At 42.1% G+C, this 23,607-nt stretch overlaps 1 long non-coding RNA gene across 1 annotated transcript; it reads right to left on the reverse strand.

Moving 5' to 3' along the window:
- Positions 1-691: 691 nt before the first annotated feature.
- Positions 692-22,415, reverse strand: LOC148149913 (uncharacterized). The gene is made up of 3 exons (XR_015757098.1): positions 22,281-22,415; positions 10,242-10,323; positions 692-763 (listed from the first exon to the last, which is right to left on the reverse strand). It is a non-coding gene; the product is annotated as an uncharacterized LOC148149913 (long non-coding RNA).
- Positions 22,416-23,607: the final 1,192 nt, after the last annotated feature.

Consider the following 23,607-nt stretch of genomic DNA (forward strand, 5'->3'; position numbering starts at 1 on the left):
CCGCACTATCTTCAAATATTGTGGTGTATTTTCATAATTCATGATTAGCAACTTGCCATTTCATAATTTCATTTCCTTGGATTTAAGAACCGATTTTCAGAATGGACAATATTGCATTCAGACTTAATGTGAAATCTTATCAGATCATGGTCACTGTTTCCAAAAAGGGTACTTTACAACAAAGTTTTCAATTAGTCCTTATTCATTGCACAACACTAAATCCAAAGTAGTCTGACCCGAGTTGGTTGCTCCCAAAGAACAGCTCTAAAAATACAATTTATACACACTCCAGGAATGCATTCTTCATACTATTATTGATGATTGTTCGCACACTCTGTAAATTGCAGTGTCCCATTATTAACAAATTCTCAACATTACTTGCCTTTCTAATTTCTTCATTAATGCAGTTTCCAACACTAACACCACCATTTGGATTTAGGTTAAGAAGTTGTATGCCATGACACAGAAACAGTTATTTGAGTATGACATGGTATTTTTGCAGCACATGATATTCCCAATGTGATGATTTTGGAAAATAGGCTACAATTCTTGAATGAGTACTTCAATCAGTTCTGGAGTTGAACATTCAACAAGTTCGTTAAAGTACATATAATCTAGTAGGTTCACAATGGCGATGTCCCTCTTGAAGGTTCCATCTGACTTCTCCTCAGCAGTGTTGAATTACGGATCCATCTCTCTCCAATTTGATAAGTAGGAAGCTGAGGACTCAGCTTCCCATCTACTACAGAAATTGGTTCTAGACCTACACATTCATATTTATCAATTAGAATATTGTATTGAGCAATCACAGCAGTACAAACAGTATATTGTACTGGGCAATCACAACAGTCCAAGCAGTGTATTGTATTGAGCAATCATTGCAGTCTAAGCAGTATATTGAACTGAGCAATCACAACAGTCGAAGCAATATATTGTATTGGGCAATCATAGCAGTCCAAGCAATATATTGTATTGAGCAATCACAACAGTCAGGGCAGTTCATTGCGTTGAGCAATCAAAGCAGTCCAAGCAGTATATTATACTGCGCAATCACAGCAGTCCAAACAATATATTGTATTGAGCAATCACTGCATTCTAAGCAGTATATTCTATTGAGCAATCACAGCAGTCCAAGCAGTACATTGTACTGAGAAATCACAGCAGTCCAAGCAGTATATTATAATGAACAATCACTGCAGTCCAAGCAGCATATTGTACTGAGCAATCACAGCAGGCCAAGCAGTATATTCTATTGAGCAATCACAGCAGTCCAAACAGTATATTGTACTGAGAAATCACAGCAGTCCAAGCAGTATATTGTAATGAACAATCACTGCAGTCCAAGCAGTATATTGCATTGAGCAATCACTGCAGTCCAAGCAGTATGTTGTATTGAGTAAATATAGCAGTCCAAGCAGTATATTGTATTGAGTAAATATAGCAGTACAAGCAGTATATTCTATCGAGCAATCATAGCAGTCCAAGCAGTATATTGCATTGAGCAATCACAGCAGTCCAAACAGTATATTGTACTGAGCAATCACATCAGGCCAAGTAATGTATTGCATTGAGCAATCACAGCAGTCCATGCAGTATATTCTATCAAACAATCATAGCAGTCCAAGCAGTATATTACATTAAGTAATCACTGCAGTCCAAGCAATATATTGTATTGAGCAATCACAGCAGTCCAAGCAGCATATTGTATTGAGCAATCACAGCAGTCCAAACAGTATATTGTACTGAGCAATCACAGCAGTCCAAGTAATGTATTGCATTGAGCAATTACAGCAGTCCAAGCAGTATATTCTATTGAGCAATAATAGCAGTCCAAGCAGTATATTACATTAAGCAATCACTGCAGTCCAAGCAATATATGATTTGGAGATGCGGGTTTTGGACTGGGGTGTACAAAGTTAAAAATCTCACAACACCAGCTTGTAGTCCAACAGGCTTAATTGGAAGCACACTAGCTTTCGGAGTGACGCTCCTTCATCAGGTGATTGTCAATATATTGTATTACATTACATTACATTGAGCAATTACAGCAGTCCAAGCAATATATTGTATTGAGCAATTACAGCATTCCAAGCAGTATATTACATTAAGCAATCACTGCAGTCCAAGCAGTATATTCTATTGAGCAATCACAGCAGTCCAAGCAGTATAATGTATTGAACAATCACTGCAGTCCAAGCAGTATATTCTATTGAGCAATCACAGCAGTCCAAGCAGTATTTTGCATTGAGCAATCGCAGGAGTCCAAGCAGTATATTGTATTGAGCAATCACTGCAGTCTAAGCAGTATATTGTACTGAGCAATCACTGCAGTCCAAGCAGTATATTGTATTCAGCAATCACTGCAGTTCAAGCAGTATATTGTATTGAGCAATCACTGCAGTCCAAGCAGTATATTCTATTCAGCAATCACTGCAGTTCAAGCAGTACATTGCATTGAGCAATCACTGCAGTTCAAGCAGTATATTGTACTGAGCAATCACTGCCGTCCATGCAGTATATTGTATTGAGCAATCACTGCAATCCAAGTAGTATATTGTATTGAGCAATCACTGCAGTCCAATCAATATATTGCATTGAGCAATCACTGCAGGCCAAGCAGTATATTCTAATGAGCAATCACTGCAGTCCAAACAATGTATTGTATTGAGCAATCACTGCGGTCTAAGCAGTATATTGTATTGAGCGATCACTGCAGTCCAAACAATGTATTGTATTGAGCAATTACTGCAGTCCAAGCAGTATATTGTATTGAGCAATCACTGCAGTCCAAGTAATATATTGCATTGAGCAATCACAGCAGTCCAAGCAATATATTGTATTGAGCAATCACTGCAGTCCAAGCAGTATATTGTATTGAGCAATCACTGCAGTCCAAGCAGTATATTGTATTGAGCAATCACTGCAGTCCAAGCAGTATATTGTATTGAGCAATCACTGCAGTCCAAGCAATATATTGTATTGAACAATCACAGCAGTCCAAGCAATATATTGTATTGAGCAATCACAGCATTCCAAGCAGTATATTACATTAAGCAATCACTGCAGTCCAAGCAGTATATTCTATAGAGCAATCACAGCAGTCAGGGCAGTTCATTGCGTTGAGCAATCACAGCAGTCCAAGCAGTATATTTTATACTGCGCAATCACAGCAGTCCAAACAGTATATTGTATTGAACAATCACAGCAGTCCAAGCAGTACATTGCAGTGAGCAATCACAGCAGTCCAAGCAGTATATTGCATTGAGCAATCACAGCAGTCCAAGCAGTATATCATACTGCACAATCACAGCAGTCCAAACATTATATTGTATTGAATAATCACAGCAGTCCAAGCAGTATTTTGCATTGAGCAATCACAGCAGTCCAAGCAGTATATTGTATTGAGCAAATATAGCAGTCCAAGCAGTATATTGCATTGAGCATATATAGCAGTCCAAGCAGTATATTCTATTCAGCAATTAGAGCAGTCCAAGCAGTATATTCTATTGAGCAATGACAGCAGTCCAAGCAGAACATTGTACTGAGAAATCCCTGCAGTCGAAGCAATGTATTGCATCGAACAATCACAGCAGTCCAAGCAGTATATTGCATTGAGCAATCACAGCAGTCCAAGCAGTATATTGTATTGAGCAATCACTGCAGTCCAAGCAATATGTTGTATTGAGCAATCACTGCAGTCCAAGCAATATATTGTAATGAGCAAACAGTGCAGTCCAAGCATGATATTGTACTGAGCAATCACAGCAGTCCAAGCAGTATATTGTATTGAGCAATCACAGCAGTCCAAGTAATGTATTGCATAGAGCAATCCCAGCAGTCAATGCAGTATAATCTATCGAACAATCATAGCAGTCCAAGCAGTATATTACATTAAGTAATCACTGCAGTCCAAGCAATATATTCTATTGAGCAATCACAGCAGTCCAAGCAGTATATTCTATTGAGCAATCACTGCAGTCCAAGCAGTATATTCTATTCAGCAATTAGAGTAGACCAAGCAGTATATTCTATTGAGCAATGACAGCAGTCCAAGCAGAACATTGTACTGAGAAATCACTGCAGTCCAAACAATGTATTGCATCGAACAATCACAGCAGTTCAAGCAGTATATTGCATTGAGCAATCACAGGAGTCCAAGCAGTATATTCTATTGAGCAATCACTGCAGTCCAACCGGTATAATGTATTGAGCAATCACTGCAGCCCAAGCAGTATATTGTATTGAGCAATCACAGCAGTCCAAGCAGTACATTCTATTCAGCAATTAGAGCAGTCCAAGCAATATATTACATTGAGCAATCACAGCAGTCCACGCAGTATATTACATTTAGCAACCACTGCAGTCCAAACAATATATTGTATTGAGCAATCACAGCAGTCCAAGCAATATATTGTATTGAGCAATCACAGCATTCCAAGCAGTATATTACATTATGCAATCACAGGAGTCCAAGCAGTATATTCTATAGAGCAATCACAGCAGTCAGGGCAGTTCATTGCGTTGAGCAATCACAGCAGTCCAAGCAGTATATTTTATACTGCGCAATCACAGCAGTCCAAACAGTATATTGTATTGAACAATCACAGCAGTCCAAGCAGTACATTGCAGTGAGCAATCACAGCAGTCCAAGCAGTATATTGCATTGAGCAATCACAGCAGTCCAAGCAGTATATCATACTGCACAATCACAGCAGTCCAAACATTATATTGTATTGAATAATCACAGCAGTCCAAGCAGTATTTTGCATTGAGCAATCACAGCAGTCCAAGCAGTATATTGTATTGAGCAAATATAGCAGTCCAAGCAGTATATTGCATTGAGCATATATAGCAGTCCAAGCAGTATATTCTATTCAGCAATTAGAGCAGTCCAAGCAGTATATTCTATTGAGCAATGACAGCAGTCCAAGCAGAACATTGTACTGAGAAATCCCTGCAGTCGAAGCAATGTATTGCATCGAACAATCACAGCAGTCCAAGCAGTATATTGCATTGAGCAATCACAGCAGTCCAAGCAGTATATTGTATTGAGCAATCACTGCAGTCCAAGCAATATGTTGTATTGAGCAATCACTGCAGTCCAAGCAATATATTGTAATGAGCAAACAGTGCAGTCCAAGCATGATATTGTACTGAGCAATCACAGCAGTCCAAGCAGTATATTGTATTGAGCAATCACAGCAGTCCAAGCAGTATATTGTACTGAGCAATCACAGCAGTCCAAGTAATGCATTGCATACAGCAATCCCAGCAGTCCATGCAGTATAATCTTTCGAACAATCATAGCAGTCCAAGCAGTATATTACATTGAGCAATCACAGCAGTCCAAGCAGTATATTCTATTCAGCAATTAGAGCAGTCCAAGCAATATATTGTATTGAGCAATCACTGCAGTCCAAGCAGTATATTGTATTGAGCAATCACTGCAGTCCAAGCAGTATATTGTATTGAGCAATCACTGCAGTCCAAGCAGTATATTGTATTGAGCAATCACTGCAATCCAAGTAGTATATTGTATTGAGCAATCACAGCAGTCCAATCAATATATTGCATTGAGCAATCACTGCAGGCCAAGCAGTATATTCTAATGAGCAATCACTGCAGTCCAAACAATGTATTGTATTGAGCAATCACTGCAGTCTAAGCAGTATATTGTATTGAGCAATCACTGCAGTCCAAACAATGTATTGTATTGAGCAATTACTGCAGTCCAAGCAGTATATTGTATTGAGCAATCACTGCAGTCCAAGTAATATATTGCATTCAGCAATCACAGCAGTCCAAGCAGTATATTGTATTGAGCAAATATCGCAGTCCAAGCAGTATGTTGTATTGAGCATATATAGCAGGCCAAGCAGTATATTCTATTCAGCAATTAGAGCAGTCCAAGCAGTATATTCTATTGAGCAATGACAGCAGTCCAAGCAGAACATTGTACTGAGAAATCCCTGCAGTCTAAGCAATGTATTGCATCGAACAATCACAGCAGTCCAAGCAGTATATTGCATTGAGCAATCGCAGGAGTCCAAGCAGTATATTGTATTGAGCAAACAGTGCAGTCCAAGCAGTATATTGTACTGAGCAATCACAGCAGTCCAAGCAGTATATTGTATTGAGCAATCACAGCAGTCCAAGCAGTATATTGCATTGAGCAATCGCAGGAGTCCAAGCAGTATATTGTATTGAGCAAACAGTGCAGTCCAAGCAGTATATTGTACTGAGCAATCACTGCAGTCCAAGCAATATATTGTAATGAGCAAACAGTGCAGTCCAAGCAGTATATTGTACTGAGCAATCACAGCAGTCCAAGCAGTATATTGTATTGAGCAATCACAGCAGTCCAAGCAGTATATTGTACTGAGCAATCACAGCAGTCCAAGCAGTATATTGTATTGAGCAATCACAGCAGTCCAAGTAATGCATTGCATAGAGCAATCCCAGCAGTCCATGCAGTATAATCTTTCGAACAATCATAGCAGTCCAAGCAGTATATTACATTGAGCAATCACAGCAGTCCAAGCAGTATATTCTATTCAGCAATTAGAGCAGTCCAAGCAATATATTGTATTGAGCAATCACTGCAGTCCAAGCAGTATATTGTATTGAGCAATCACTGCAGTCCAAGCAGTATATTGTATTGAGCAATCACTGCAGTCCAAGCAGTATATTGTAGTGAGCAATCACTGCAGTCCAAGCAGTATATTGTATTGAGCAATCACTGCAGTCCAAGCAATATATTGTATTGAGCAATCACTGCAGTCCAATCAATATATTGCATTGAGCAATCACTGCAGGCCAAGCAGTATATTCTATTGAGCAATCACTGCAGTCCAAACAATGTATTGTATTGAGCAATCACTGCAGTCTAAGCAGTATATTGTATTGAGCAATCACTGCAGTCCAAACAATGTATTGTATTGAGCAATTACTGCAGTCCAAGCAGTATATTGTATTGAGCAATCACTGCAGTCCAAGCAGCATATTGTATTGAGCAATCACTGCAGTCCAAGTAATATATTGCATTGAGCAATCACAGCAGTCCAAGCAGTATATTGTATTGAGCAAATATCGCAGTCCAAGCAGTATGTTGTATTGAGCATATATAGCAGTCCAAGCAGTATATTCTATTCAGCAATTAGAGCAGTCCAAGCAGTATATTCTATTGAGCAATGACAGCAGTCCAAGCAGAACATTGCACTGAGAAATCACTGCAGTCCAAGCAATGTATTGCATCGAACAATCACAGCAGTATATTGCATTGAGCAATCACAGGAGTCCAAGCAGTATATTGCATTGAGCAATCACTGCAGTCCAAGCAGTATAATGTATTGAGCAATCACAGCAGCCCAAGCAGTATATTGTATTGAGCAATCACTGCAGCCCAAGCAATATATTGTACTGAACAATCACTGCAGTCCAAGGAGTATATTCTATTCAGCAATTAGAGCAGTCCAAGCAGTATATTACATTGAGCAATCACAGCAGTCCACGCAGTATATTACATTAAGCAACCACTGCAGTCCAAACAATATATTGTATTGAGCAATCACAGCAGTCCAAGCAATATATTGTATTGAGCAATCACAGCATTCCAAGCAGTATATTACATTAAGCAATCACAGGAGTCCAAGCAGTATATTCTATAGAGCAATCACAGCAGTCAGGGCAGTTCATTGCGTTGAGCAATCACAGCAGTCCAAGCAGTATATTTTATACTGCGCAATCACAGCAGTCCAAACAGTATATTGTATTGAACAATCACAGCAGTCCAAGCAGTACATTGCAGTGAGCAATCACAGCAGTCCAAGCAGTATATTGTATTGAGCAATCACAGCAGTCAGGGCTGTTCATTGCGTTGAGCAATCACAGCAGTCCAAGCAGTATATTTTATACTGCGCAATCACAGCAGTCCAAACAGTATATTGTATTGAACAATCACTGCAGTCCAAGCAGTACATTGCAGTGAGCAATCACAGCAGTCCAAGCAATATATTGTAATGAGCAAACAGTGCAGTCCAAGCAGTATATTGTACTGAGCAATCACAGCAGTCCAAGCAGTATATTGTATTGAGCAATCACAGCAGTCGAAGCAGCATAGTCTATTGAGCAATCACAGCAGTCCAAGCAGTATATTGTAATGAGCAAACAGTGCAGTCCAAGCAGTATATTGTACTGAGCAATCACAGCAGTCCAAGCAGTATATTGTATTGAGCAATCACAGCAGTCCAAGTAATGTATTGCATAGAGCAATCCCAGCAGTCAATGCAGTATAATCTATCGAACAATCATAGCAGTCCAAGCAGTATATTACATTAAGTAATCACTGCAGTCCAAGCAATATATTGCATTGAGCATTCACAGCAGTCCAAGCAGTATATTCTATTGAGCAATCACTGCAGTCCAAGCAGTATATTCTATTCAGCAATTAGAGTAGTCCAAGCAGTATATTCTATTGAGCAATGACAGCAGTCCAAGCAGAACATTGTACTGAGAAATCACTGCAGTCCAAGCAATGTATTGCATCGAACAATCACAGCAGTCCAAGCAGTATATTGCATTGAGCAATCACAGGAGTCCAAGCAGTATATTGTATTGAGCAATCACTGCAGCCCAAGCAGTATATTGTAATGAACAATCACAGCAGTCCAAGCAGTACATTCTATTCAGCAATTAGAGCAGTCCAAGCAGTATATTACATTAAGCAACCACTGCAGTCCAAGCAATATATTGTATTGAGCAATCACAGCATTCCAAGCAGTATATTACATTAAGCAATCACTGCAGTCCAAGCAGTATATTCTATAGAGCAATCACAGCAGTCAGGGCAGTTCATTGCGTTGAGCAATCACAGCAGTCCAAGCAGTATATTTTATACTGCGCAATCACAGCAGTCCAAACAGTATATTGTATTAAACAATCACAGCAGTCCAAGCAGTACATTGCAGTGAGCAATCACAGCAGTCCAAGCAGTATATTGTATTGAGCAAATATAGCAGTCCAAGCAGTATGTTGTATTGAGCATATATAGCAGGCCAAGCAGTATATTCTATTCAGCAATTAGAGCAGTCCAAGCAGTATATTCTATTGAGCAATGACAGCAGTCCAAGCAGAACATTGTACTGAGAAATCCCTGCAGTCTAAGCAATGTATTGCATTGAACAATCACAGCAGTCCAAGCAGTATATTGCATTGAGCAATCACAGGAGTCCAAGCAGTATATTGTATTGAGCAATCACTGCAGTCCAAGCAATATGTTGTATTGAGCAATCACTGCAGCCCAAGCAATATATTGTAATGAGCAAACAGTGCAGTCCAAGCAGTATATTGCACTGAGCAATCACAGCAGTCCAAGCAGTATATTGTATTGAGCAATCACAGCAGTCCAAGCAGTATATTGTACTGAGCAATCACAGCAGTCCAAGCAGTATATTGTATTGAGCAATCACAGCAGTCCAAGTAATGCATTGCATAGAGCAATCCCAGCAGTCCATGCAGTATAATCTTTCGAACAATCATAGCAGTCCAAGCAGTATATTACATTAAGCAATCACTGCAGTCCAAGCAATATATTGCATTGAGCAATCACAGCAGTCCAAGCAGTATATTCTATTGAGCAATCACTGCAGTCCAAGTAATATATTGTATTGAGCAATCACTGCAGTCCAAGCAGTATATTGTATTGTGCAATCACTGCAGTCCAAGCAGTATATTGTATTGAGCAATCACTGCAGTCCAAGTAATATATTGTATTGAGCAATCACTGCAGTCGAATCAATATATTGCATTGAGCAATCACTGCAGGCCAAGCCGTATATTCTATTGAGCAATCACTGCAGTCCAATCAGTATATTGCATTGAGCAGTCATAGCAGTTGAAGCAGTATATTGTATTGAGCAATCACTGCAGTCCAAGCAATATATTGTATTGAGCAATTACTGCAGTCCAAGCAGTATATTGTATTGAGCAATCACTGCAGTCCAAGCAATATATTGTATTGAGCAATTACTGCAGTCCAAGCAGTATATTGCATTGAGCAATCACTGCAGTCCAAGCAGCATATTGTATTGAGCAATCACAGCCATCCACACGTTACAATGTACATGATTGACAGGAAACTGTCAAAGCTAGGACCAGAGTTACAAGTTGAATCAGTGATTTAAATAGAAACATGCGATCATTCAAGGAGTTGCAAAACAATGGAGATTATATATTACACATACCGCCAGAGGAGCCAATAAAAGGAATTGCTGCAATTTCATTCCGTTTTGCTTGAGCCATCCACAGATTAGTTATTGGGATGAACTGAATAATGAAACGGGTATAGAGAAGAACCAAAGACCTCAGAACCTCAGGAAAACAACTGACGAACAAACTACCATTCTTCCAAGTTTGAAGAAAACATGTTTGGAGAAAATAATGAAATCTCCAGCTCAAATGAAGTTATAAAGTCAAGGTGTTTTATGGCAAAATGTAGCAGTAGCATATATAACAGATATATAACAGTAATAGTGGAGTAACAGTAATAATAAAAACCTTTCGGGATATAGTGTATATGGCTCTGACAGGGTATGAAAGGGCTAATAATTGAATGTGGCAGTTTGTTAGCTCAGTTAGCTCAACTGCTGGTTTACAATACAAAAGATGCTAATAGTGTGTTCAATTCCTGCACTGGCTGAAGTTACCATGATAAAACTCTCCTTCTCAACCCCTCCCCTCACCTGAGGCATGAGTTAAACCATCAGTATTTGTCTTTCTGTATGAGAGTGTGGCCCTATAGTCTGGTCGGACAATGGTGACTTTCTCTTTTTCCACAGTAAACATCACACACTGTGAGGATATCATGAGGCCACAAACGGACACACACGTGCACACATCAACTGATTTATGTATTCTTTGCTGAACCTTGTAAAAACTATGAGCTCCTGTCCCAGGATGATCCTAGAATTAAATATTAACTCCTGACTTATTTTCTCTCCTACAAACTGCTTTTGTAAACCCCTCACCAGTTTTTAGTATACTCACCCACAATAATAATGAGACATCTCAGAGTTTGACACTCAGGTGGAAAATATCCAACCAACATTCTCTGGCCCTTCACTTTTTTCTGCTAAACTTCTTCAAACGTTGGTCCGGACCTGAAATGTTCAACTCTAATTTCTCTCCCAGCTCCTCACCTGGTGCTCTTCTCACATGTCGTAGCATCAAAATTTGCTTCACAGACCATGTCTTTACAGGTTTTATTACATCCAAGGTGCTGAATAAATGAAAATTATTGTTTTCCAGAAGAGTTATACAAGTGCAATTTCTTTCCTGTTTTATTAAAAGATAAGGTAGATGTAGAGACATGTTTTCTCCAAACCGACAGTCAAACTTAAAATGGGCCGTTTTATCGGTATTTGGCTAAGTGTCAGTTTTGACAAGTTTCATGAACTTCTTTCTATGGGCCTGAGATAGATTTCCTGCACTATCTTGCTAAACGGACCTCATTGCCACACACCATGTCCCTATGATGAGCTACTCATCCTATCATCTCACTTGCCAAAGGCAGAAGTACCTGGTACTGCCAGGACCTCCATTTTTGAAGCCCACCCGTGTACCAGTTCAAGTGTCAGAGTTCAGAGCTGCCCTGCCCGGTTTCTGTTAATTGCCCCAGACATATTAGATAGAGGTAACTTCAACCCTGTTTTGTTGAAATGGACCTTTGAGGTCATGGTGGACAGGATGTGTGCAAGGTCACTGGCGTGGACCGTGCCCTGAGATGTTGGTGACTGCTGTCCAAACTGTCTAAGGGTGCGGCATGGTGTTTCTGTGGTTAGCATTGCTACCTCACAGCAACAGGGATCTGGGTTCGATTCTACCCTTGTGTGACTATCTGTGTGAAGTTTACCCATTATCCCGTGTCTGCGTGGGTTTCCATTGTGTGGTCCGGTTTCCTCCCACAGCCCAAAGATGTGCAAGTTAGGTGGATTGGCCAGGCTAAATTGCCCATAGTGTCCAGGGATGTGCAGGCTAGGTGGATTAATCACAGGAAATGCAGGGTTACAGGAATAAGGTGGGTGAGTGTATCTGGATAAAATGCTCTTTGGAGGGTCTGTGTGGACTTGATGGGTCGAGTGGCCCGCTTCCACATTTTAGGGATTCGCTGGAGGACTGAAGGAGTAAAGCGTGAGCTGATACCTCCAGCTTGCTTTGAGGTTGGGAATTGTCGCTATCTAGTTGCCATCTGATAGGTGGGAGAATGAGAAACTGCACATCAATGAAATGAGATTAGCTAATAATGCATTTAAAATTAATGTTAATACATGCAAATAGGCATCTTTCCACTTACTGGTGAGAGTTCTGCCTCCCTCTTTGTCACTTATTTGGAAAAAGAAACTTTTTCCTGTCCACTATAACAATCTCATTACTGCCAATGTCTCATGATTTTCCCAACTTTCTCACTAATGATCACATTGCTCAGAGTCTGGAAAATTCAGTCCATGTTGCTGTGAACTACAGTGAACATTTTCATGCTTACGATTGTTTAATTTTTCAATAGATGTCATTTAACATAGACAGTAGAAACTCAAAAGATTTTTTTTTGAAAATGAATTGTCCAAAAGTAGGTGTGATATGGTTGTTTGGGTACACAAAGGATAAAAAATGCAGAGATTTAACCACAAACCAGGAATCAGATGAGCCTTGCATTAATCAGGAAGGAGTTTAAAGGATAAATTCCAACATTCATGATCATTGTAATCAAATCTCTAATAAAGGGGAAAAATAAACATTACTGAAACTTGCAGTACTTTAATTGGCTGACTCCGCAAGCATGGAAGTATAATTTTTATATTCACAAATTAAGTGTGTTAAAAAGAAACATTACTGAATTAACGGCACAAATATCACAGAAATCCAAACAGACGTAAGTATACAAAGCATGTGCTGGGTGGTGCAGTGTATAGACCATCATTCTGTGGCAATAATGGCATTTGAAAATAGCACGACTGAAACAACCCCAGTCTGTTCTTACTGGGCAAGAGTAAACCACATGATGCTGACCTGACACTTACTCTTAATTGGGAAGCTGTTTTTGAGGATAGCGTGGAAGCAACATCTTGGTATCAGCTATGTATTTGAGTTTTGGTGTATTTTGCATATTGCTGATTCAGATTGTCCATGTACTACAGGTATTCTTTGGACTAATTTGTATTTCTCTTGTCAGCTCAGTGCTTTGATTATTTGTAGTAACATAAACTGGAAACTTTCTATGACCCATTCTCGTGCTGAACTGTATCATTTGGAATTAAGTTACAGTATATTTTACTAGATGTTTAAAAAATGTGTTCTCAGAATGAGTAGCAAGACCTAACAGCGAGTCTCCCACATAGTCTCAATAACAATGTCTTTCGTACCAATGTACCATGTGCCTCACTGCTGTCATGCAATGAACAATGTCTTGTTTAATACAGAGCCTCTTCTCAAGAGACTCCAATGGTTTCTCTGGACCCCATAAGAATACAACCCAGAAGGCCCTGTAGATTGGCTGCACACCCAAATGTAAGGATCATGTCTTTTGATGTTTCTGTTTTTAAAAACTAGACTGAAGTGAAAATAACTATTTGAAGAAAAAGCATTTGAAAGAGGGTCTGCAGTTGTGAAAGCAAGTAACCTTTTACCCATGGTGGGCATTGTGATTAAGTGTTTAGCTAAGCAGTAACTGAAGTTCTGATTGCACACAACTGGAGTCAAATGTGTGCACTGATGCAGCTCTTGTTGGCAAGAAGAAATTGTCTGGCCTACGAAAGAGTGACAGATATAAGTGACAAGAGATCTTTCGTTGGTAACTGTGCGATTTGTTCTAGGGTAGCTGAGCAGCTCGGAACTGGAGACAAATTCCACAGACACGGAGAGACAGAGGGGAAGGAGTATGCAGCTGTTCTCCCAGCCCAGATGCTGCCTGTTCTCTGCAGTTAAAAACTCACCTTAAACCTGAAGAAAACTTCTCCTACAGCATTGCTATAAACTGTTACTCTTGAATTGATAAACCAGAAATATTTTGCAAGTGAATGAGACACTCTGTACTTCTTTCAAACTAGCAGAAGCCTTCAGAGAAACTAATCAAAACAACAGGGTGCCTGACGAACTGAAGAAAGATCATCTCAAAATTACATTCAAGAAGCAAAGCAAAGACCACTAAACTGACTTCCAGATTTGCTGCCTTCCCAATTATCTAGTATATGTGTGTGAGTGTGTAAAGGTGGAGTTTAAAAGGTTTAGTTAGTAGTATTGTAAGCCAATGGTTTATGTCAGTTTACACAGAGTATATGTATTTATAATAAATAAGTAATTTTTGTTCAGTATAGAAACTTGGTTCATGCTTTCCTTTAACCTTGGGCTGAAAATCAGGTAAATTGTGGTAATGTGCGTACCTTAAAAAATAACTTTAACATTTGGTATGACTCCAGAAATAGCAGAGCTCAATTTATAGCATGCTATTCCATAATACTAGCAGGAAAGAGGATGATGGTGAAAAAATCTTCAACTAGATGGATCTTACTTTACATCAAGCTGTGCTGAAAATTCATCTTACAACAGAGCCGAAATCCAATGTACCTATAATGGTCTCCACATGACAATGAGTACCCACAATCCCTGCAACATTTCCATGACGTACCAACTCTCATCTACATCTATCAGCTACTTTAACTCCTCTTCCATAAGATGGCTCTTTCATCTCTCCAATTCTTAGCTCTCATCTTCCAGTAGAACATTTCTGACTGTCAACCAGTCAGACTGTCAAACTAGTAGGTTGCTGGCTTTAACGGGGAGCAAGAACAAGTGTCAATTGATTTAATGAGGAGAAAGTGAGGTCTGCAGATGCTGGAGATCAAAGTTGAAACTTTATTGCTGGAACAGCACAGCAGGTCAGGCAGCATCCAGGGAACAGGAGATTCGACGTTTCGGGCACAGGCCCTTCTTCAGGAATGAGCAGAGAGTGTTCAGCAGGAGAAGATAAAAGGTAGGGAGGAGGGACTTGGAGGAGGGGAGTTGGAAATGTGATAGGTGGAAAGAGGTCAAGGTGAGGGTGATAGGTCGGAGTAGGGTGGAGGCGGAGAGGTCAAGAAGAAGACTGCAGGTCAGGAAGGCGGTGCCGGGCTGGAAGGATCCGGCTGAGACAAGGTGGGGGGAAGGGGGATGAAGAAACTGGTGAAGTCCAAGTTCATCCCCTGCGGTTGGAGGGTTCCCAGTCGGAAGATAAGACGCTCCTCCTCCGACCGTCGGGTTGTTGTGGTTTGGCGGTGGATGAGTCCAATGACCTGCATATCCTCGGTGGAGTGGGAGGGGGAGTTGAAATGCTGTGCCACAGGTTGGTTGGGTTGGTTCGTCCGGGTGGCCCAGAGGTGCTCCCTGAATCGCTCCGCAAGTAGGCGGCCTGTCTCCCCAATATAGAGGAGGCCACACCGGCTGCAGCGGATGCAGTAGATGATGTGGGTGGAGGTGCAGGTGAATCTGTGGCGGATATGGAAGTTTCCCTTGGGGCCTTGGAGAGAAGTGAGGGGGGAGGTGTGGGCGCAAGTGTTGCACCTCCTGCGGTTGCAAGGGAAGGTGCCGGGAGTGGTGGTTGGGTCGGTGGGGGGTGTGGATCTGACAAGGGAGTCGCGGAGGGAGTGGTCTCTACGGAAAGCTGATAGGGGAGGGGAGGGAAATATATCCTTGGTGCTGGGGTCTGTTTGGAGGTGGCGGAAGTGACGGCGGATGATGCGCTGTACATGGAGATTGGTGGGGTGGTAGGTGAGGACCAGTGGGGTTCTGTCCTGGTGGCGGTTGGAGGGGCGGGGCTCAAGGGCGGAGGAGCGGGAAGTGGAGGAGATGCGGTGGAGGGCACCGTCGACCACGTCGGGGGGGAAATTGCGGTCCTTGAAGAAGGAGGCCATCTGTGTTGTACGTATTTTGAACTGGTCCTCCTGGGAGCAGATGCGGCGGAGACGAAGGAATTGGGAGAATGGGATGGCGTTTTTACAGGGGGCAGGATGGGAGGAGGTGTAGTCCAGGTAGCTGTGGGAGTCAGTAGGTTTGTAGTAGATGTCCGTGTTGATTCGGTCGCCTGAGATAGAAACAGAAAGGTCTAGGAAGGGGAGGGAGGAGTCCGAGACTGTCCAGGTGAATTTGAGGTCGGGGTGGAAGGTGTTGGTGTAGTGGATGAACTGTTCAACCTCCTCGTGGGAGTACGAGGTAGCGCCGATACAGTCATCAATGTAGCGAAGAAAAAGATGGGGGGTGGGGCCAGTGTAGTTGCGGAAGATGGATTGTTCCACATACCCTACGAAGAGGCAGGCATAGCTGGGGCCCATGCGGGTGCCCATGGCTACTCCTTTTGTTTGGAGAAAGTGGGAGGATTGGAAAGAAAAGTTGTTCAGGGTGAGGACCAGTTCGGTCAGTCGAAGGAGGGTGTCGGTGGAAGGGTACTGGGTGGTACGGCGGGAAAGGAAGAAGCGGAGTGCTTTGAGTCCTTCGTGATGGGGGATGGAGGTGTACAGGGACTGGATGTCCATGGTGAAGATGAGGCGTTGGGGACCGGGGAAGCGGAAAACCTGGAGGAGGTGGAGGGCGTGGGTGGTGTCACGAACATAGGTGGGGAGTTCTTGGACTAATGGGGACAGGACCGTGTCGAGGTATGCCGAGATGAGTTCGGTTGGGCAGGAGCAGGCTGAGACGATGGGTCGTCCGGGGCAGTCAGGTTTGTGGCCCCACCCCCCATCTTTTTTTCGCTACATTGATGACTGTATCGGCGCTACCTCGTGCTCCCACGAGGAGGTTGAACAGTTCATCCACTACACCAACACCTTCCACCCCGACCTCAAATTCACCTGGACAGTCTCGGACTCCTCCCTCCCCTTCCTAGACCTTTCTGTTTCTATCTCAGGCGACCGAATCAACACGGACATCTACTACAAACCTACCGACTCCCACAGCTACCTGGACTACACCTCCTCCCATCCTGCCCCCTGTAAAAACGCCATCCCATTCTCCCAATTCCTTCGTCTCCGCCGCATCTGCTCCCAGGAGGACCAGTTCAAAATACGTACAACACAGATGGCCTCCTTCTTCAAGGACCGCAATTTCCCCCCCGACGTGGTCGACGGTGCCCTCCACCGCATCTCCTCCACTTCCCGCTCCTCCGCCCTTGAGCCCCGCCCCTCCAACCGCCGCCAGGACAGAACCCCACTGGTCCTCACCTACCACCCCACCAATCTCCATGTACAGCGCATCATCCGCCGTCACTTCCGCCACCTCCAAACAGACCCCAGCACCAAGGATATATTTCCCTCCCCTCCCCTATCAGCTTTCCGTAGAGACCACTCCCTCCGCGACTCCCTTGTCAGATCCACACCCCCCACCGACCCAACCACCACTCCCGGCACCTTCCCTTGCAACCGCAGGAGGTGCAACACTTGCGCCCACACCTCCCCCCTCACTTCTCTCCAAGGCCCCAAGGGAAACTTCCATATCCGCCACAGATTCACCTGCACCTCCACCCACATCATCTACTGCATCCGCTGCAGCCGGTGTGGCCTCCTCTATATTGGGGAGACAGGCCGCCTACTTGCGGAGCGATTCAGGGAGCACCTCTGGGCCACCCGGACGAACCAACCCAACCAACCTGTGGCACAGCATTTCAACTCCCCCTCCCACTCCACCGAGGATATGCAGGTCATTGGACTCATCCACCGCCAAACCACAACAACCCGACGGTCGGAGGAGGAGCGTCTTATCTTCCGACTGGGAACCCTCCAACCGCAGGGGATGAACTTGGACTTCACCAGTTTCTTCATCCCCCCTTCCCCCCACCTTGTCTCAGCCGGATCCTTCCAGCCCGGCACCGCCTTCCTGACCTGCAGTCTTCTTCTTGACCTCTCCGCCTCCACCCTACTCCGACCTATCACCCTCACCTTGACCTCTTTCCACCTATCACATTTCCAACTCCCCTCCTCCAAGTCCCTCCTCCCTACCTTTTATCTTCTCCTGCTGAACACTCTCTGCTCATTCCTGAAGAAGGGCCTGTGCCTGAAACGTCGAATCTCCTGTTCCCTGGATGCTGCCTGACCTGCTGTGCTGTTCCAGCAATAAAGTTTCAACTCAATTGATTTAATGTCATCAGGTCAGCCATGTTAATTGCATTTCAATGGTTTCATAGTTACTGCCAAACTTTCACCACTCTCTCTTCTTGGTAAGATTTCAGAGTTCATTATTAAGTTTGAGATTGAGGAGTACTTAGAAGTGCATGGTAAAATAAGGCTGAGGAAGTGGAGGTCATGCATGACAATCTGTTAGAATTCTTTGATGAGATAGCAAGCAAATTAAACAGAGGAAAATCAGTGGAGGTGATCTATGTGGACTTTTAAAAGAACTTTGACAAGGCACTGCACAGGAGACTGATAAATATGTTAAGAGCCAATGGTGTGAGGGGCATGTTACTAGCATGGATAAAGGATTGATTGACTGGCAAAAAACCGAGAGTGGGGATAAAAGGGTTTTTTTCAGGATACAGCTGGTAACTAGTGGAGTTTTGCAACAGTCAATGTTGAGAACACAATTATACATTAATGATCTGGATGAAGGAACTGAAAGTGTTGTTGTTAAGTTTGCAAATGCTACAAAGATAGCTGAAAGGAAAGATAGTATTGAAGATGCAGAGAAGCTACAGAAAGATTTGGACAAGTTAGGAGAGTGGACAAAGAAGTAGCAGATGAAATACAATGTGGAAAAGTGTGAGGTGAAGCACTTTTATAGGAAGAATAGAGGCATAGACTACTTTGTAAACAGGGAAAGAATTTGGAATTCCGAAGCATAAAGGGACTTGAGAGCCCCTAGTTCAGGAGTCTGTTAAGGATAACATGCAGGTTGGGTTAGCAGCTAGAAAGGCAATTGCAATGTTAGCATTCATTTTAAGAGGGATAGAATAAATAGCAGAAATATATTGCTCAGGCTGCATAAGGCTGTAGTCAGATTGCATTTGGAACATTGTGAGCAATTTTAGGCCTCATGTCTAGGGAAGGATGTGCTTATGTTGGAGGGGGTCCAGAGTAGGTTTACAAGAATGATCCCAGGATGAAGGGCGTTTCATATGAGGTGCAGTAGAGGACTATGGGTCTGTATTCGATGAAGTTTGGAAGGATGCGGGTGGATCTGATTAAAACTTACAGAATACTGAGAGGCCTGGATAGAGTTGATGTGATGAAGAAGTTTCCACTAGTATGAGAGGCTATGATAAGGGCACAGTCTCAGAGTGAAAGGATGACCTTTTGGAACTGAGATGAAAAGGAATTTTTTCAAGCAAATGGTGGTGCATGTGTGGAACTTGTTGGTACAGAAAGCTTGGAGGCCAAGTCATTGAGGTGTGTTTTTAAGACAGAGATAGATAGATTCTTGATTATTAAGAGGATCAAGGGTTATGGGGAAAAGGCAGGAGAATGGAGTTGAGAAACTGATCAGCTTTGATCGAATGCTGGAGTAGACCAGATGGACTAAATGGCCTAATTCTGCTCCTATATTTCATGGTCTTCTGGCCCTCTTCCTCCTTGTAAATGTCAGGTCAAAATGTCTGGAATTGAAATCTGTTTAACATATCTTCACAATAAGCTGAATAAAACTGACCTGAGCAGGGTTGATCTGGACTAAGCTGCATTTTAGGCAGAAGTGAGGGCTGCAGATGCTGGAGATTAGAGCCGAGAGTGTGGTGCTGGAAAAGCACAGTGGTTCAGGTGGCATCCGAGGAGCAGGAAAATCGACGTTTCGGGCAAAAGCTGGATGCAAGCTGCATTTTGTCCATCTGAAAGACGGCCCGACAAGTTTTACAGTTTGTTACTTCTGTGCTCACTCTGGAAAGTTAACATAAATGAATGCCAACCTGAAACACACAATACTCAATCTAATGAACATTAGAAGCCTTCAGGGGTACCACACTCTGTTGGGCACCACCCTGTAGTTACCATGATTCACAGGTATACCGGTTCTATTTTATAAAAGTGCTTGCATTTATTTTATTCAAATAATTTCACAAGTGCTGTATTGTCACTGTTCTACATTATCTAAACTTGAAACAAAGTGTAATATTGTCACCCGGCGCTCCTCCATATGGGATGTTCGCTGTTACAGAAAAGCGTCAAGTTTTTCTTCCTTTTTCCACATCGTTTGACTATCATCTTGTTACCAGAGAACACAACAAGTATGAAATCCTTTGCAAAACCTCACATGAGAGCAGAGCCAGAAAGCAAGGAGAAATCCTGTTCATCCATATGGTTTTATTTGTGTTCATCTGGCACAGTTAGAATCATACAGTAACCAACATAAATTTCCAGTTTTATTATCACCTTTAAAAAGAGACAGAAAAGTGAAAATTGAAGCCAGAAGGTTTGTATCACAGGATTAATTAGGCAGGGCCAAGTGCAGTCACACTCCTCCTGGCAGTGCATGTTTCGTGAAGCAGCCTGTCTGCAATTAGGCTGCACATGAAGCAATTAAAGCCCCCAACTCTTTCACTCTGTTGCGACTTGTTATTAAGTAAAACTTATCATTGAACACACACCAAGAGCCTGAATTTAGTTGAGAGTACACTGCTAGGATGCGTGCTAATATGTTTATAACCTGCTTTTGTGGCAGTTCAGAGCAAAATCTTCTTTTTCTACATACCCTCAGGGTTAATTCTGACTCAGACCAGTTCAGATGCTCTGTAAGAGTACAAATGATCTCAGAAGGTTGAATACAGTTTGTAAAGGCATTGAGAATGGGTTGAGTGCACGCGTGTGTGTAGAAGGGTAATACAATGAGTAAATTTTTATAGTCAAAACCAAGTTAAATGTGTGATCAGCACATTCAGCATATGCAACAATACAAAGCCCTGTGGCCTGATACATAAAATACTTGGTAATTAAGTTCTTACTATGGATTGTGCCAGTTTATTGCAAAGGAGCCTTCTGCAGATCTGTTCTTATTTGCTGGAGACAACAGTTGATTCTAAGAAGAATTTGATCTGAAAATAATTGCTTAGAATAAAAATAAAAACAAAAAATATCTCCTTTCATTTAGTTTTTACACAACTATGCTAAATATACCCAGTGGGAATAAATGTGCTGCATAATGTTTTAAATATTAACTATAATTTGGCTGTTTATGGTCAAATTTATTCTTCAACGTTTGATCATCAATTTATTTCTACAAAATTTAATTTGATACATTATTTCAAAGGATATTGTATAATGTGACTACTCCAGAAAAACTAGGGATATTCTTAAGGTGGACTTAATGTTTATTTTTCAACACTATCACACAGCCATTCCCTTTGAGTTGATGTTGTTGATGACAAACAAAATGAAAACCGTGCTCTAGGCCAATTTTTCTGAGCTTGTATCTGAATCATAGTGATACAGTGGATTGGAGCACAAATGTGCTGTATATGGAATGATGGGATGTGCCTCATATCTACAATCCACCGTGTAGTACAGTTGCCATCTCAGACATGCAATTCCCATGATACTACTCTAAGTCTATGTTTCAACAAATCAATTATTTTATTCTCTTAAAATCGACAGATTAGAAAAACTGATCGCAAAGTGTTGCGGCTTGAATAGCAGCTATGAAGTCCCTTTCACAGAGTTATTCAATATTGCAGCACCTTTAGATTAGATTAGAGAACAACAAATTTGAATTTACATGACAATGAACTGAAATAATGGACAAGGCAATTATAGTTCTGTAGAAGGGTCACTGGACTTGAATTGTTGAGTCTGCTTTCTTTCCACACTTACTGCCAGACCTGCTGAGTTTTTCCAACAGTTTCTGTGTTTATTGCATATCTGTAGCATTTGCAGTTCTTGCATTATACAACAATTATACTTCCTTCTTTGTCTGATTTCGTTTCCTTAGATGTTGCCCTGAACATTCTGGCACTAGAGAGGCACTGAAAATGTGAAATGGAGCTGGATTCTTCCAGCCTCTGCCATATGATAGCCCACATGTGAGGAGAGGTCTGAATGTAATGTCAAGCAGTTGTTTTCATATACATTCTGTGAAATGACCACACAGATCCGCTGTTAACCCGTTATACCTGTGCCATGCAGTAGGAACACCAGTAGCATTTTAAGGGTGAAGTATCCAACTTACAGGTGAGGTGATTTCTAACTTATTTCTGCCATGGAGATGTTTATGGAACTAGTTTAGCTTGTTGTATTAGAGATCTAGAGATACACATGTTCAAAGACAGAAGAGGATTGTCTCACCTGTGCTATGCAAAAGGTATAGCTGCTGGGATGGCATGGGCGCAGGGTCTGCATCACGATCACTAACTGGAGACTAGGCCTTCGAAGCAGTGTGAAGAGGGAGGAGAAGAATGGCTCCCTCCCAACAGAGTTCTGATAGTATCTCTGAAGGCCACTGGGCTGGTGCTGGAGGTTGGTGTTGGCCCAGGTCTTGCTGGCATATCTGTTCCTCCTCAATTTCCCTGTACCCTTGTAGCACTGCAGTGACAATAACTCCAACTGTGACTGGATCCATTTGTCACAATTCCAATGAACTTGTGCTGGAAGTATCAGAAACACAAGTTCTTAGTCAGGTGAGTAGTCAGCATTCTTATCACACTCAAATGATTGGTTTAACATAGTCATTTTTACAGAGGGATATGGAGTTCTTCAATAATGAAGACCATAGGATGCTTGTACATGACAAAAGGGACATCCTTGTTCTGATACATACAGCACTAGCCATGCACATAATACAGTCAGAGATTGTAACAAAAAAGGTAGGATCACTGATACTTTGTGTCCCCATCCACACTCACATCACCAAAGAAAGACAATACTGTATACAAGAGCATGTTGTGAAATACTTACAGTTCAATGTAAGAAGAAATCTGCTCTGCCTTTAAGACTTTGCGTTGTCTTTGTGAATTGTGGGCCACAGATGACTTTCCTATGCCTGCTTCTGATTATGTCTGCTTTAATGATCAATGACATGGTCAAGATCTCCAGTTAGCCAAAAAATATATCCCACACACAAGTGGACACTGCATCATTTCACTAGCAGGATGCTATGAATACTGATACGTTCATCCATTTAGTGGAAGTGAATGTCTTGGAGGGCCTCACATCAGTTCATAAGTGGAACCCACACGCTCCAAAAGAGAAAAAATTACTATCCTCTCCATGCAGCCATTTTCCATTTCCACAATGCAGGTCACAGCTGCAGGATTAGCCTGGTAATCCAGAACCACACCGACCTCCATGTTCCTTGATTCTTTGAACTCCCTGTTGATCCCATCAGTTTTGAGCTCCCACCCAACTCTTTCATTTAAATCTTCATCGTACAAATGCTACAAGCAAATGTTATTTGTGTGGCATTGGTGTGGCAAGGTGCAGTACAGCAATGTGTCCACTCCTTTGACTGATAACTGCTGACAACCATGATAAGCATGCTGGTTTTGCGTCTGCAGTAAATGGCAAGGCAAGTACTGGTAGCTTTTAAGTTTTGAATGAGGCAGCAGGAAGGCAAAGCAGAGATGCTGTGAGCATCAAAACCCAGTGCAAAGTGTGTGATCAGGAAGACAGTAGT

Source organism: Chiloscyllium plagiosum, unplaced genomic scaffold (assembly GCF_037043375.1).
Source record: "Chiloscyllium plagiosum isolate Xiang-an unplaced genomic scaffold, Cpla_swu_hap1 HiC_scaffold_5, whole genome shotgun sequence".
NCBI classification, from domain to species: Eukaryota; Metazoa; Chordata; class Chondrichthyes; order Orectolobiformes; family Hemiscylliidae; genus Chiloscyllium; species Chiloscyllium plagiosum.